Source organism: Pseudophryne corroboree, chromosome 11 (genome assembly GCF_028390025.1).
Source record: "Pseudophryne corroboree isolate aPseCor3 chromosome 11, aPseCor3.hap2, whole genome shotgun sequence".
In the NCBI taxonomy this organism is placed as follows: Eukaryota; Metazoa; Chordata; class Amphibia; order Anura; family Myobatrachidae; genus Pseudophryne; species Pseudophryne corroboree.
In genome coordinates, this window is record NC_086454.1 from 263241798 (window position 1) to 263257138 (window position 15341).

Here is a 15341-nt window from a genome sequence, read left to right on the forward strand (position 1 = left end):
ACACTGAATTCTAGACAGGACTGGATTCTAAACACCGGACTGGATTCTGCACACTGAATTCTAGACAGGACTGGATTCTAAACACCGGACTGGATTCTGGACTAAACACTGGACCAAAAAAGAAAAAAACTACTATTTAGCTTTGTTTCTTTTTTGTTGTATGGCTGGTGATAATGTTAGGTTCCTGGTGCTCAGAACAAGGGAGATGTTGCGTAGTGAGTCCAGAGCACCAGAACGTGACACTGAAATAAGATGTGGTGTGGAAATAGCCCCTAGCACCCTACCTCCGTTGTTTTACCCGTGTGGTCAGTTCACGCCTGAGTGACTATGGTTTCTTGGGCCCACGGCAGCCACGTTTGAAGGGCGGATTATGTCTGCCCAACTCCGATGCCCCCAGGTCTTAGCGTGAGACAAGGCGTGAACCGAGACAGGATAATAACAAGGGGACCTCTAACTAAAACAACAGAAAGCTAGGGGCTACCAACTACCCTAAAACTTAATATATGTGCGGCACGCCGCCAAAGGAAAAGAACAACAAAGGAAATGCTGTCCACACGCCGACACAATACTTTAGCGTACCGGCGGTGACAGCATAAGCAGAACCCTCTGCAAAACACCAGTAACTAAATATTACTAAAGAATACTGCGGCCTAGGCCAACTGACGCGGCAAAGCCGCTACTCACGGAACCGGTACAAATACTGGCAAACGGACAGGAACCCCCAATGTAGCCGACACAGACTCTCAGAACTGGAGGACAGGCAGAATCCCAAACGACAGACCGGTGGACACCAAGAAGCCAGATATTCGACCAGGCACAGACAAAGCCACAGGACTTCTGGACAGGAATGCTTCACGGCAGGGCACGGGATCAGACACTGGAATCGACACAGGAACCGACACTCGAAGCAGCTAGACTGACACTGCTAGACAGGAGCTCAGGAACTCGCAGAGACTAGCTCAAAACTCAAGAAGTCTGGAACTCAGGAAATATCACCAGCGTCTGTGAATTGCACTGAGCCAGAATATAACAGAGAGTCTTAATTAATTATGTTGTGCAGCTGCCCTGCTGCACAACTGAGAGGTGCAATCAACAGACAGGTGAGGCTGAACACATGGGAACAAGCTGCAATTACACAGACTCACCACCGGCAGCAAACAAGAGTATTCTTAAACCAGAGCAATGGGAAAACCTGGCCTGCAAGACAACTATAAACATAAAATAGGAATGAACCACTACCTGTGGTTCATAACAGTACCCTTTCCTTAAGGGTGAGCTCCGAACACCCCATGACACCCACGGGGAACATGAACAGAAGTATAACATAAAATACATAACCAAAATGCAAAACAGGAATGAGCCACAGCCGTGGCTCATAACACTCCGGAACAAGCTAGGACTGCCCGTTTCCCGGCGAGACTTGCAAAACTTGAGAAAGTGATCCGCGGCTCCACAGTAGAGGCAGAGTCTACCCTCACGACGAAGCTGGCGTTCTTCTGGGGACAGCCGGGATCGATTAATCTGCATGGGTTCAGCAGGACTTGGAATAATCGTTTGCTTAGACGGAAGAGATTGTACCCTTGATCGATCTGACCGACTACGTTCGCCACCTCGTTCCTGCATGCGAAGATCTACCTTTACACAGAGCGAGATCAACTGTTCTAAAGAATCCGGCAGATCTCTAGTGACCAACTCGTCCTTTAGACGATCGGAGAGCACGTTCCAAAAGGCAGCCGGAAGGGCATCATTATTCCAGCGCAGTTCTGAGGCTATGGTCTAAAAATTAATCACATACTGTCCCACTGAACGAGAGCCTTGTCGGACATGAAGCAAGTCTGCAGAGGCAGCGGTCGTCCTGCCGGGCTCATCAAAGATCCTCCGGAATGACATAATGAAATTGGTGTAACTAGAAACCAATGGATCAGATCGTTCCCATAACGGAGACACCCAATCCAATGCTGAACCCTCGAGCAAAGATATAATGTATGCCACCTTGGACCGATCAGTAGGGAAGTTATGTGAAAGCAGTTCAAAATGTACCTCGCACTGATTGAGAAAACCACGGCAAGTCTTTGGATTCCCATTATAGCGAGAAGGAGTAGGGAGCTGAAGGCGTGACCTGGTTCCAGAGGAGGATATAATATTACTAGAGACAACCACTGGAGCGGGTACTGGAGCTGGGGCCGGTACTACTGAGGCCAGAGAAGTCTGAATTTGATCCAGCCGACCAGATAATTCCTGGAGATAATGCATCACCTGGCCCTGTGCTGCTTCCTGACTTTGTACTCGAGAAATCAAGTCCTGGATGGTACTTGCCTCTGGGCTCCGATCCCCCGGGTCCATGAGGCCTGAGTATACTGTCACTGACCTAGGTTGGGGGTGTTGTGAACTCGGGGGTTCTCCCGATGGTTTGGGAGAGGAACCACAGTTGGGTCGGAACAGGGATGGTTTGATATAGGTCTTCCTCATACAGGACTCTGACAGAAAAGCTTGGTGAAAATATTAAAGGACTTTATTGCAGGAAGAGAGCAACACAATGTCACATAACAGAGAAGGAGTGTATGGAGAAATGTCCAGGAAGTACTTGTGAGTGACGGTAAAAGATACTGGTGACTGAAGAACTTGAGAGCGGTGGTTAAAAGACACTGATGATTTGAAGAACTTGAGAGCGGTGGTTAAGACTCTGATAATTTGAAGAACTTGAGAGCGGTGGTTAAAGACACTGATGATTTGAAGAACTTGAGAGCGGTGGTTAAAGACACTGATGATTTGTAGAACTTGAGAGCGGTGGTTAAGACTCTGATAATTTGAAGAACTTGAGAGCGGTGGTTAAAGACACTGATGATTTGAAGAACTTGAGAGCGGTGGTTAAAGACACTGATGATTTGAAGAACTTGAGAGCGGTGGTTAAAGACACTGATGATTTGAAGAACTTGAGAGCGAGGGTTAAAGACACTGAAGACTTGTATACCTTGAGAGCGAGGGTTAAAGACACTGAAGACTTGTATACCTTGAGAGCGAGGGTTAAAGACACTGAGGACTTGTATAACTTGAGAGCGAGGGTTAAAGACACTGAGGACTTGTATAACTTGAGAGCGAGGGTTAAAGACACTGAGGACTTGTATAACTTGAGAGCGACGTTTAACCAGCAGCCCACGCTGACTCCAAGAAGCACTGGTGACTAGAGCGCAGTGAAACCCAGCAGCGGCTGGGAACGCTGGAAGCTGTGCAACAACTGACACCTGGAAATGCCGGAGACACTGGGGTATGCTGCAGAGAGATCCGCCGAGGACAGAAGCACTGGCATCCACTTCAGGGGAAAAGACGATACTCAGGCGCCGAGGCACTGCCCGGCGTCTGCCTTTGAATCTCCCGCCTCCGCTGGATTGGCGGAACAGTCTGATGACGTCACCTGCTCCCCGCCCACGTGATGCCGGGTGTCATGGCGGCGCCCCTGCCCCGGAGAACAGCCGGGAGCAGCGCCAGCCAGGCGCCGGAGCCCATGGACCAACGAAGGTGGAGGCCGCGACACAGACCAGCAGGCACGCAGGGGTAAGCGCGGTGAACGCCGCCTATGGCGTGTGACACAGTGATACTGCCGTATATATGTCCAGTGGTACTGTCGTATAAGTCCAGTGATTCTGCCGTATAAGTCCAGTGATACTGCCGTATAAATCAAGTCCAGTGGTACTGCCGTATATGTCCAGTCCAGTGGTGCTGCCATACAAGTTCAGTGGTGCTGTCCTGTGCTGTATATTATTTACTTCAAATTAGAGATGAGCGGGTTTGGTTCTCTGAGAACCAAACCCTACCGAACTTCACGTGTCAAACACGGTCCGAGCCAGGCTCGGTTATTCCCACCTGACTCAGAAAACCCGAACGAGGCAAAACATCATCATCCCGCTGTCGGATTCTCGCGAGATTCGGATTCCATATAAAGAGCCGCACGTCGCCGCCATTTTCACTCGTGCATTGTAGAGGGTACAGAGAGGAGGTGGCTACATTCTCTCAGTGTCAAATCTCAGTATCAGTGCTCAGTATCAGTGCTTATTGCTGCTCAGTAATACTAGTACAGTGTCTCTCTTGTGCTGCATCTTGCTGCTGTAGGGTGCTCTGGTAGTAGTGTCCTGTGACTGTGTATCGGTCATCATCATTCCAGTCACAGTGGTATCTGGGGGGTGACAATTCCAGAGTGCTTTTGTGTTGCTCAATAATACTAGTACAGTGTCTCTCTTCTGCTGCATCTTGCTGCTGTAGGGTGCTGTGGTAGTAGTGTCCTGTGACTGTGCATCGGTCATCATCATTCCAGTCACAGTGGTATCTGGGGGGTGACAATTCCAGAGTGCTTTTGTGCTGCTCACTAATACTAGTACAGTGTCTTGTGCTGCTCAGTGTCAGTTCTCAGTAGTATCATCAGTGCTCAGTATCATCAGTGCTCAGTATCACTGCTCATTGTCTTCTGGTGCTCAGTAATACTACATTACTAATACTAGTACAGTGGGGGTAATTCCAAGTTGATCGCAGCAGGAAATTTTTTAGCAGTTGTGCAAAACCATGTGCACTGCAGGGGAGGCAGATATAACATGTGCAGAAAGAGTTAGATTTGGGTCGGTTATTTTATTTCTGTGCAGGGTAAATACTGGCTTCTTTATTTTTACACTGCAAATTAGATTGCAGATTGAACTCACCACACCCAAATCTAACTCTCTCTGCAAATGTTATATCTGCCTCCCCTGCAGTGCACATGGTTTTGCCCAACTGCTAAAAAATGTCCTGCTGCGATCAACTTGGAATTACCCCCTGTGTCTTGTGCTAATCGTGCTGCTCAGTGTCAGTTCTCCGTAGTATCAGTATCATCAGTGCTCAGTATCATCAGTGCTCAGTATCACTGCTCATTGTCTTCTGGTGCTCAGCAATACTACATTACTAATACTAGTACAGTGTCTTGTGCTAATCGTGCTGCTCAGTCTCAGTTCTCCGTAGTATCATCAGTGCTCAGTATCATCAGTGCTCAGTATCACTGCTCATTGTCTTCTGGTGCTCGGTAATACTACATTACTAATACTAGTACAGTGTCTTGTGCTGCATCTTGCTGCTGTAGGGTGCTGTGGTAGTGTCCTGTCACTGTGCATTGGTCATCATCATTCCAGTCACAGTGGTATCTGGTATCTATTTAGTGGTATCTAATTCCAGACATTACTGCCGTCTAATTCCAGATATATTACTGGCATATAATTCCACACATTAAAAAATGGAGAATAAAAATTTGGAGGGTAAAATAGGTAAATCAAGATCCACTTCCACCTAGTGCTGATGTTGCTGCCACTAGTCATGGCAGAGACGATGCCCAATGTCATAGTAGAGAGCATATAAAATCCAAAAAGCAAAAGTTCAGTAAAATGACCCAAAAATCTAAATTAAAATCGTCTGAGGAGAAGCGTAAACTTGCCAATATTCCATTTACGACACGGAGTGGCAAGGAATGGCTAAGGCCCTCTCCTATGTTCCTCATGACTAGTGGTTCAGCTTTACATGACGATGGAAGCACTCATCCTCCCGCTAGAAAAATGAAAAGAGTTAAGCTGGCAAAAGCACAGCAGAGAACTGTGCGTTCTAAATCACAAATCCCCAAGGAGAGTCCAATTGTGTCGGTTGCAATGCCTGACCTTCCCAACACTGGACGGGAAGAGGTAGCTCCTTCCACCATTTGCATGCCCCCTGCAAGTGCTGGAAGGAGCACCCGCTGTCCAGTTCCTGATAGTCAAATTGAAGATGTCACTGTTGAAGTACCACCAGGTTGAGGATACAGTGTTGCTGGCTCTGAGGAGGAAATTGACGAGGAGGATTCTGATGGTGAGGTGGTTTGTTTAAGTCAGGCACCCGGGGAGACACCTGTTGTCCGTGGAATGAATATGGCCGTTGACATGCCTGGTCAAATTACAAAAAAAATCACCTCTTCGGTGTGGAATTATTTCAACAGAAATGCGGACAACAGGTGCCAAGCCATGTGTTGTCTTTGTCAAGCTGTAATAAGTAGGGGTAAGGACGTTAACCACCTCGGAACATCCTCCCTTATACGTCACCTGCAGCGCATTCATCAGAAGTCATTGACAAGTTCAAAATCTTTGGGTAACAGCGGAAGCAGTCCACTGACCACTAAATCCCTTCCTCTTGTAACCAAGCTCCTGCAAACCACACCACCAACTCCCTCAATGTCAATTTCCTCCTTAGACAGGAACGCCAATAGTCCTGCAGGCCATGTCACTGGCAAGACTGACGAGTCCTCTCCTAACTGGGATTCCTCCGATAGATCCTTGAGTGGAACGCCTACTGCTGCTGGCGCTGCTGTTGTTGCTCCTGGGAGTCGATCGTCATCCCAGAGGAGAAGTCGGAAGACCACTTGTACTACTTCCAATAAGCAATTGACTGTCCAACAGTCCTTTGCGAGGAAGATGAAATATCACAATAGTCATCCTGTTGCAAAGCGGAAAACTCAGGCCTTGACAACTATGTTGGTGTTAGACGTGCATCCGGTATCCACCGTTAGTTCACAGGGACTTAGAGAATTGCTTGAGGTACTGTGTCCCCGGTACCAAATCCCATCTAGGTTCCACTTCTCTAGGCAGGCGATACCGAGAATTTACACAGACGTCAGAAAAAGTGTCCTCAGTGTCCTAAAAAATGCAGTTGTACCCAATGTCCACTTAACCACGGACATGTGGACAAGTGGAGCAGGGCAGACTAAGGACTATATGACTGTGAAAGCCCACTGGGTAGATGTATTGCCTCCTGCAGCAACAACAGCGGCGGCACCAGTAGCAGCATCTCGCAAATGCCAACTCGTTCCTAGGCAGGCTACGCTTTGTATCACCGCTTTCCATAAAAGGCACACAGCTGACAACCTCTTACGGAAACTGAGGAACATCATCGCAGAATGGCTTACCCCAATTGGACTCTCCTGGGGATTTGTGATATCGGACAATGCCACCAATATTGTACATGCATTACAACTGGGCAAATTCCAGCACGTCCCATGTTTTGCACATACAATTAATTTGGCGGTGCATCATTTTTTGAAAAACGAGAGGGGCATGCAGGAGATGCTGTCGGTGGACCGAAAAATTGCGGGCCACTTTCGGCATTCAGCCACCGCGTGCTGAAGACTGGAGCACCAGCAAACACTCCTGAACATGCCCTGCCATCAGCTGAAGCAAGAGGTGGTAACGAGGTGGAATTCAACCCTCTATATGCTTCAGAGGATGGAGGAGCAGCAAAAGGCCATTCAAGCCTATACATCGATATAGGCAAAGGAGGGGGAATGCACCTGACTCAAGTGCAGTGGAGAATGATTTCCATGTTGTGCAAGGTTCTCCAACCCTTTGAGCTTGCCACACGTCAAGTCAGTTCAGATACTGCCAGCCTAAGTCAGTTCATTCCCCTCATCAGGCTTTTGCAGAAGCAGCTGGAGAGATTGAAGGAGGAGCTAAAATGGAGCGATTCCGCTAGGCATGTGGGACTTGTGGATGGAGCCCTTAATTCGCTTAACCAGGATTCACGGGTGGTCAATCTGTTGATATCAGAGCACTACATTTTGGCCACCATGCTCGATCCTAGGTTTAAAGCCTACGTTGTATCTCTCTTTCTGGCAGACACAAGTCTGCAGATGTTCAAAGACCGGCTGGAGAGACACTTGTCAAGTCAAGCGGAACGTGACCCGCCAACAGCTCCTTCATTTTCTGCTGCCACTGGAGCTGCCAGGAAAAGGATAACATTTCCATAACCACCCACTGGCGGTGATGCAGGGCAGTCAGGAGCAAGTGCTGACATCTGGTCCGTACTGAAGGACCTGCCACGATTACTGACATGTCTACTGTCACTGCATATGATTCTGTCACCATTGAAAGAATGGTGGAGGATTATATGAGTGACAGCATCCAAGTAGGCACGTCAGACAGTCCGTACGTATACTGGCAGGAAAAAGAGGCAATTTGGAGGCCCTTGCACAAACTGGCTTTATTTTACCTAAGTTGCCCCCCCCCCCTCCAGTGTGTACTACGAAAGAGTGTTTAGTGCAGCCGGTCACCTTCTCAGCGATCGGCGTAGGAGGTTACTTCCACTAAATGTGGAGAAGATGATGTTCATCAAAATGAATTATAAATTCATGGAGACATTTACCAGCAATTGCCTCCAGAAAGTACACAGGGACCTGTGATGGTGGATTTCTGTGAGGATGAATTAATACTCTGTGAGGAGGGGGATGTACACAGTGAAAGGGGTGAGGAATCGGACGATGAGGAGGAGGTGGACATCTTGCATCTGTAGAGCCAGTTTGTGCAAGGAGAGATTGATTGCTTCTTTTTTGGTGGGGGCCCAAACCAACCAGTCATTTCAGCCACAGTCGTGTGGCAGACCCTGTCGCTGAAATGATTGGTTTGTTAAAGTGTGCATGTCCTGTTTATACAACATAAGGGTGGGTGAGAGGGCCCAAGGACAATTCCATCTTGGACCTCTTTTTTTATTTATCTTTGCATCATGTGCTGTTTGGGGACTATTTTTTTAAGTGCCATCCTGTCTGACACTGCAGTGCCACTCCTAGATGGGCCAGGTGTTTGTGCCGCCCACTTGGGTCACTTATCTTAGTCATCCAGCGACCCCGGTGCAAATTTTAGAACTAAATATAATATTGTGAGGTGTGAGGTGTTCAGAATAGACTGGAAATGAGTGAAAATTGTTGTTATTGAGGTTAATAATACTATAGGATCAAAATTACCACCAAATTCTATGATTTTAGCTGTTTTTGAGGTTTTTAAAAAAAATCCCCCGAATCAAAACACATCCGAATCCAAAGCCCGAAAGGGTGGTTTTGCCAAAACGCGCCTGAATCCAAAACACGACCGCGGACCTGAATCCAAAACCAAGACACAAAACACGAAAAATGCCCGCTGCACATCTCTACTTCAAATAAAGGGGTTATTAATATTTAATCCAACTATTTTTATAGTTTACAGGGTTTGCCATGTGTGGTGTAGAGGTACGCTCTCCTGTGCTGCATATTGTTATATAACTCCAAAAAAATAATGGACAACAAAAATTTGGAGGAAAAACTAGGGAAAGATCAAGAACCACTTCCTTCTACTGCTGCTGCTGCAGAGAGTCGATCGTCATCACAGAGGGGAAGTCGCAAGACCACTTGTACTACTTCAACTAAGCAATTGACTGTCCAGCAGACCTTTGAGCGGAAGATGAAATATGACAGCAGTCATCCTGTTGCATAGCGGAAAACTGAGGACTTGACAGCGATGTTGGTGTTAGACGTGCATCCGGAATCCACCATTAGTGCAGTGGGATTTAGACAATTGATGGAGGTAGTGTGTCCCCGTTACCAAATCCCATCTAGATTCCACTTCACTAGGAAAGCGATTCCCGGACTGTACAGGGACATTGAGAAAAGTGTCCACTTCACCACGGACATGTGGAAAACTGGAGCAGAGCAAACTAAGGTCTACATGACTGTGACAGCCCACTGGGTAGATGTATTGCCTCCCGCAGCAACAACCGCAGCTGCACCAGTAGCAGCATCTCACAAACGCCAGCTCATTCCTAGGCAGGCTACGCTGTGTATCACCGGTTTCCATAAGAGGCACATCGCTGACAACCTCTCACGAAATCTGAGGGACATCATCACACAATGGCTTACCCCACTTAGACTCTCCTGGGGATTTGTGATATCGGACAACGCCACCAATATTGTGCGTGCATTACATTTGGGCAAATTCCAGTACGTCCCATGTTTTGCACATACAATTAATTTGGTGGTGCAGAATTTTTTGAGAAATGACAGGTGCGTGCAGGAGATGCTGTCTGTGGCTCGAAAAATTGCGGGTCACTTTTGACATTCAGCCACTGAGTGCAACTCCTAGATGGGCCAGGTGTTTGTGCCACACACTTGTGTCGCTTCGCTTAGTCATAAAGCAACCTCGGTGTACCTCTTTTTTTCTTTGCATCATGTGCTGTTTGGGGACTAGTTTTTTTAAGTGCCATCCTGTCTGCCACTGCAGTGCCACTCCTTGATGGGCCAGGTGTTTGTGCCGCACATCTGTGTCACTTGGCTTAGTCATCCAGCTACCTCATTGCACCTCTTTTACTTCTTTGCATGATGTGCTGTTTGGAGTCTAGTTTTTTTAAATGACATCCTGTCTGCCACTGCAGTGCTACTCCTAGATGGGCCAGGTGTTTGTGCCGCCCATTTGTATCGCTTGTGAGGTGTTCAGAATAGACTGGAAATGAGTGGAAATGAATGTTATTGAGGTTAATAATACCGTAGAATCAAAATTACCCCAAAATTCCGTGATTTTAGCTATTTTTATGTTTTTTTCAAAAATCATCCAGATCCAAAACTAAAACCAAAACCGGAAAGGGTGGTTTTGGCAAAACCTATCCAGATCCAAAACACGAGCGGGGATCCAGATCCAAAACCAAAACACGAAAAGTACCCGCCGCACATCTCTAGTTTAAATACACGCCTCCTACAAGCTTGAGTGATCCGCTGCTGCGTTTGCGGACACAGCATCTGATCGTCTGCAAAAAACATTGGCCATCTCCATAACCCTAAGGTAGGCTGACCATATTATCCCTTTAACCTGGGTCACTCATGAATTACACAGGTTCTGTGGCTGGCTGACTACTAGCCTGCATTTCACCTGGTTTTCAGCAGCCACAGAACCTGTGTAAATCATGAGTGTCCCAGGTTAAAGGGATAATATGGTCAGCCTACCTAAGGTCTCAGATCCGTAGCTGAGACCAGTAAATCTGCATAGGAAGATGTAGATGCTGGCCTCGGCACTCCCAAAAAATGGCCCCATTTTTAGGACTGCTGCCCGGTGCCACCCCCCTCTCTTCCCCTAAACTGTTTGACAGGCTGCGGCTTAGGAGGCACTGCCCGTGGCGATGCAGGACCCATTCTGCACATGTGCAGTCCTTCCTGCATTAGAGTTGTACTGCACAGCAAATAAATTTTATGTGGTTTTGTAAAGCACTATAGAAGTGTAACCTGGACCAGGATAAAGCAAGCACCATATGAGCCTGTGAAGCCATCTGGGTTGTCGGTAAAGCAGCATCATGGTGTAATAGTGTACAGTGAGCTCTGCTGGAATTGCTGGTCAGGTGTTTCCTTTCATGGCAGCAGTGTATTCATCTGCAAACAACCCTTACAGCAAGGTAATGCCTCATGCTACAAGACTGGGAAATCCCTGGATGGTATCCAGGAACATGACAATGAATCCAGCTTAATGCACTGTCACTAAATCTTATTCCAGTTAAGCATCTGCGGGATGAAATAGACTAAACCCATGTCCAGCTAATTTGCAAACGTGATGGGATATATTGGCATCAACAAAGGCTGTCCTCCCTATGCTGCGCTTTGTGCACGTTGTTGCACACACCTTTGTGCTACACAGCAGCCTGCTGTTTATTTCAGTCCCTTTGTTTTGATGGTTGATTGTAGTTTTTCGAATTCTTTTGTTCACTGAGTATTGTGTCTATCTGTGTCTATCTGCCAGCTGATAACATGGCCTGGCAGATGTTGTCTTGATCTGTCCGTTCAGCATTTTGCACACATACTGTATCTGGCAACCTTGCTGTGTCTTTGGTGTTCCAGGAACACTCTGCAATAAGATCTGTTGCCTAGTTTTAGAAGGATGTTCCAGCAGACAAGATAACTCTCCTATGCTCCACCTTTATCTGTAAACAGCTAAATAAGTGTTGGTATGTATTACCAAACTAAGAGCCTAATTCAGAACTGGTCGCTGCAGCGGCAGCAAGTGCAGCCTGAAACCCTGTGCTGTGTGCACATGCGCACATGGGGGGTCATTCTGACAGGGTGGTCTTCAGTATGCCGGCTGTCGGGATCCCGGCGCACAGTATACCGGCGCCAGAATTCCGACAGCCGGCATACCGACACTTATTCTCCCTCGTGGGGGTCCACGACCCCCCTGGAGGGAGAATAAAATAGCGTTGGCGCGTGTAGCGCACCACCGTGCCCGCAGCGAGCCCGCAAGGGGCTCATTTGCGCTCGCCACACTGTTGGTAAGGCGGCAATTGGGCTACCGGCGCCGGTATGCTGGTCGCCGGGAGCCCACCGCCGCCATACCGTACCACACCCTTCTGACCCGATCGCACGCTGCGTTTGTTCGCATGCCAGATAGCCGAAAGCCGTCGTTGCCTAGCGATCGCCTCTGCCTGATTGACAGGGCGGGATGGGGCTGGACGGCGGCGTTAATCCGCCGTTTATGGGGCGCGGTCCGGCCAATGCAGGCGTGGCCGGAGCATTGCGTGGGCGGGCCACGGCTGCTGCATGACGTCACACGCAGCCGCTGCGACCCGGGCAGCAAAGAGGTTCTCCCGGCCAGCCGCAGGAGCTGCGCTGGCTGGGAGGTACTCCTGAAATACAAAAGCCTCGCCACTGTGCGATGCTTTTGCACTTCTGTGGGGGGAGGTCGGCACTGACATGCGGGGCGGACTAGCCCTGTGCTGGGCGTCCCCCCGCATGTCAGTGTGGATGGTCGTAGCTGTGCTAAATTAAGCACAGCTACGATCAACTCGGAATGACCCCCATAGGGAGATGCAACGGCATCTCACTTGTGCGATCGCCTCTGCCTGATTGATAGGCAGAGGCGGTCGCGGGGCGTTGCGGTGGCATTTTTTCAGGGCACGGTCTGGACAACGCAGGCATATCCAGACTGCTTGCGGGGCGGCCGTGGTGGCTGCGTGATGTCACTCGCAGCTGCTGTGACCCTAAACATGGCGTGTAGCCACCTGCCTATGCAGCTAGGCTGCGTTGGCAGAGAGCTACTCGTCAGGTGCGAAAGCATTGCCGCTCTACGATGCTTTCACACATCTGCTGGGGGGGGGGGGGGGGGGGGGCAGGACCCAGCATGCGGGGCGGACTTGCCCCTGTGCTGGGCGTTCCCCTGCATGTCAGAGATTTTGATCGTAGATGTGCCTTTTTTCACACATCTACGATCAGGTCTGAATTAGGCTCTGAATTATAGAGAATGGGGAATTTATCTGTATTGTGTAATAGAGGAAAATTTAAAAAAACACTGATACTAACTATTTGCCCTATTATGTAGTCTATGGACCTTATTTTTTATTTTTTTGTCAAATATATTTATTGAGTTTTACAAAACAAACATAGACAAAGAAATGTAGATATAAACAAGACAATAGGAAGAATAATAGCGGTTATAAATAGCAAGAGTCAGCAAAACCATTGATTCATAGAACTTACAATGCAGAGTTCAGTTATACCCGTTTCACACCACTACCTGGACCGTTACCAGGGTTATTCCTGGATCCAACCCAGGTCATTGATGACCTGGATCATGCTTAAAAGGCTGCTGATTTGCTGATTCAGAAACACTTAGAGATGACATCATCTCTTGGCAGCGGTCTGAAAGAATAAGTACATCTGAGGCCCCAGCTCAGACCTGTGTTCAGAATCCCACGTCAGATATGGGCAGTGGCGTCACTCTAGGGATGTGGGCCAGCGTGGGGTGACACCAAAATGCCGGCTCCTCCTCAGTGACAGGAGTTGGGTGCTGCATGGTAACATTAGATACAGCGCTCTGATCCTGTCAGTGTAGGAGCCGGCACTGCAGACAATTAATGGTCTCCGGGGGCAGCCCAGCATCTCTGGGACCCCTGAAGCGATGAAAACAGGGGTCGCGCCATGAGGTCACACCCCTTCCTGTGAGGCCATGCCCCTTCCCATGAGTCCACAAGGCTTTTCTCTCGGCATGATATTCCGCTGCAGCTGTGCTGCTATACAGTGACCAGCGATAGTGGGCAGGAGAGCAGTTAAGGGAGGTGTACAGTGTTCAAAATGTAGTTATAAAAGTGTCAGGAAAATCAAAACATTTAATTGTATCATATAAATGATGCCAAGTGACATAGGGAAATGGCCCGGCCTTAATGAGGGTAATAGTGATTCGAAGTATGGTGATTTCTCAGGTCACGTCAAATTCACCTCCATACATAGATGTAATATCTTCCTCCTACAGGAATGCTTTAGCCACAGCTGGTGTGGTGAAGTCCATAAAGCAAATTTGTGGCCACGGTAAATCAATTGAGAGAAACATGGGTGTGGCCAGCGAATCGCCCCACATGGCCAAGAGGGCGTCTGTGGCACTGAGGAGGTTATTCCATGGTGCTGCCGTGTCATTTTCATATGAACTAGCATATTACATGTACTGTAAATGTATATTTTGTAATGTAGTTTAACATGTTATATTAAAGCGCTGTGCACAGTTGTGAAGTTGGGGAAACGCATGTTTGAAGATATGGATTATGCACTTCTGCTATTTATTTGGTATTTCATTTTAGAAGCAGTTGCCATATTTTGTGACATAGGAAATGGTATGGTAATTATCCTGCCTCAGTGTGAAATGACTAGAGATGTGCGCCAGACCATTTTTGCTGGATTTGGATTTGGATTCGTTGTCCAGCTTTAGATTTGGATTTGCCAAACCACCGTGACTGGCTTTTGATTTTTTTTCAAAAATTGACAAAAAAACTAAAATCACATAATGTGGGCCTTTTGTTGTTCCTAGAATATTATTAACATCAATAACATTAATTTTCAGTCATTTCCAGTCAATTGTGACCACCTCAAAGGCTCACAATATTGTTTTAACCAATATTGGCCAAAGGCTGCAGCGAGCTTGCTGGTTACATAGAAACATAGAAATATAGAATTTGACGGCAGATAAGAACCACTTGGCCTATCAAGTCTGCCCCCCTTTTTTTTTTTACTAACCTTGTTTGATCCTTATTTCTTTGTAAGGATATCCTTATGTTTGTCCCATGCATGTTTAAATTGCTCCACTGTCTTAGCCTCTACCACCTCTGATGTGAGGCTATTCCACTTGTCCACTACATTTTTGTGAAGTAATTTTTCCTCAAATTTCCCCTGAACCTCCCACCCTCCAGTCTCAGTGCATGTCCTCGTGTCCTATTGCTTCTCTTCATTTGGAGAATGTTTCCCTACTGGACTTTGGCCCTCATTCTGAGTTGTTCGCTCGCTAGCTGCTTTAGCAGCATTGCAAACGCTAGGCCGCTGCCCTCTGGGAGTGTATCTTAGTTTAGCAGAATAGCGAACGAAAGATTAGCAGAACTGTTACTAAATAATTCCCTGCAGTTTCTGAGTAGCTCCAGACCTACTCTTAGACTGCGATCACCTCAGTCCGTTTAGTTCCTGGTTTGACGTCACAAACACGCCCTGCGTTCGGCCAGCCACTCCCCCATTTCTCCAGCCACTCCTGCGTTTTTACCTGGCACGCCTG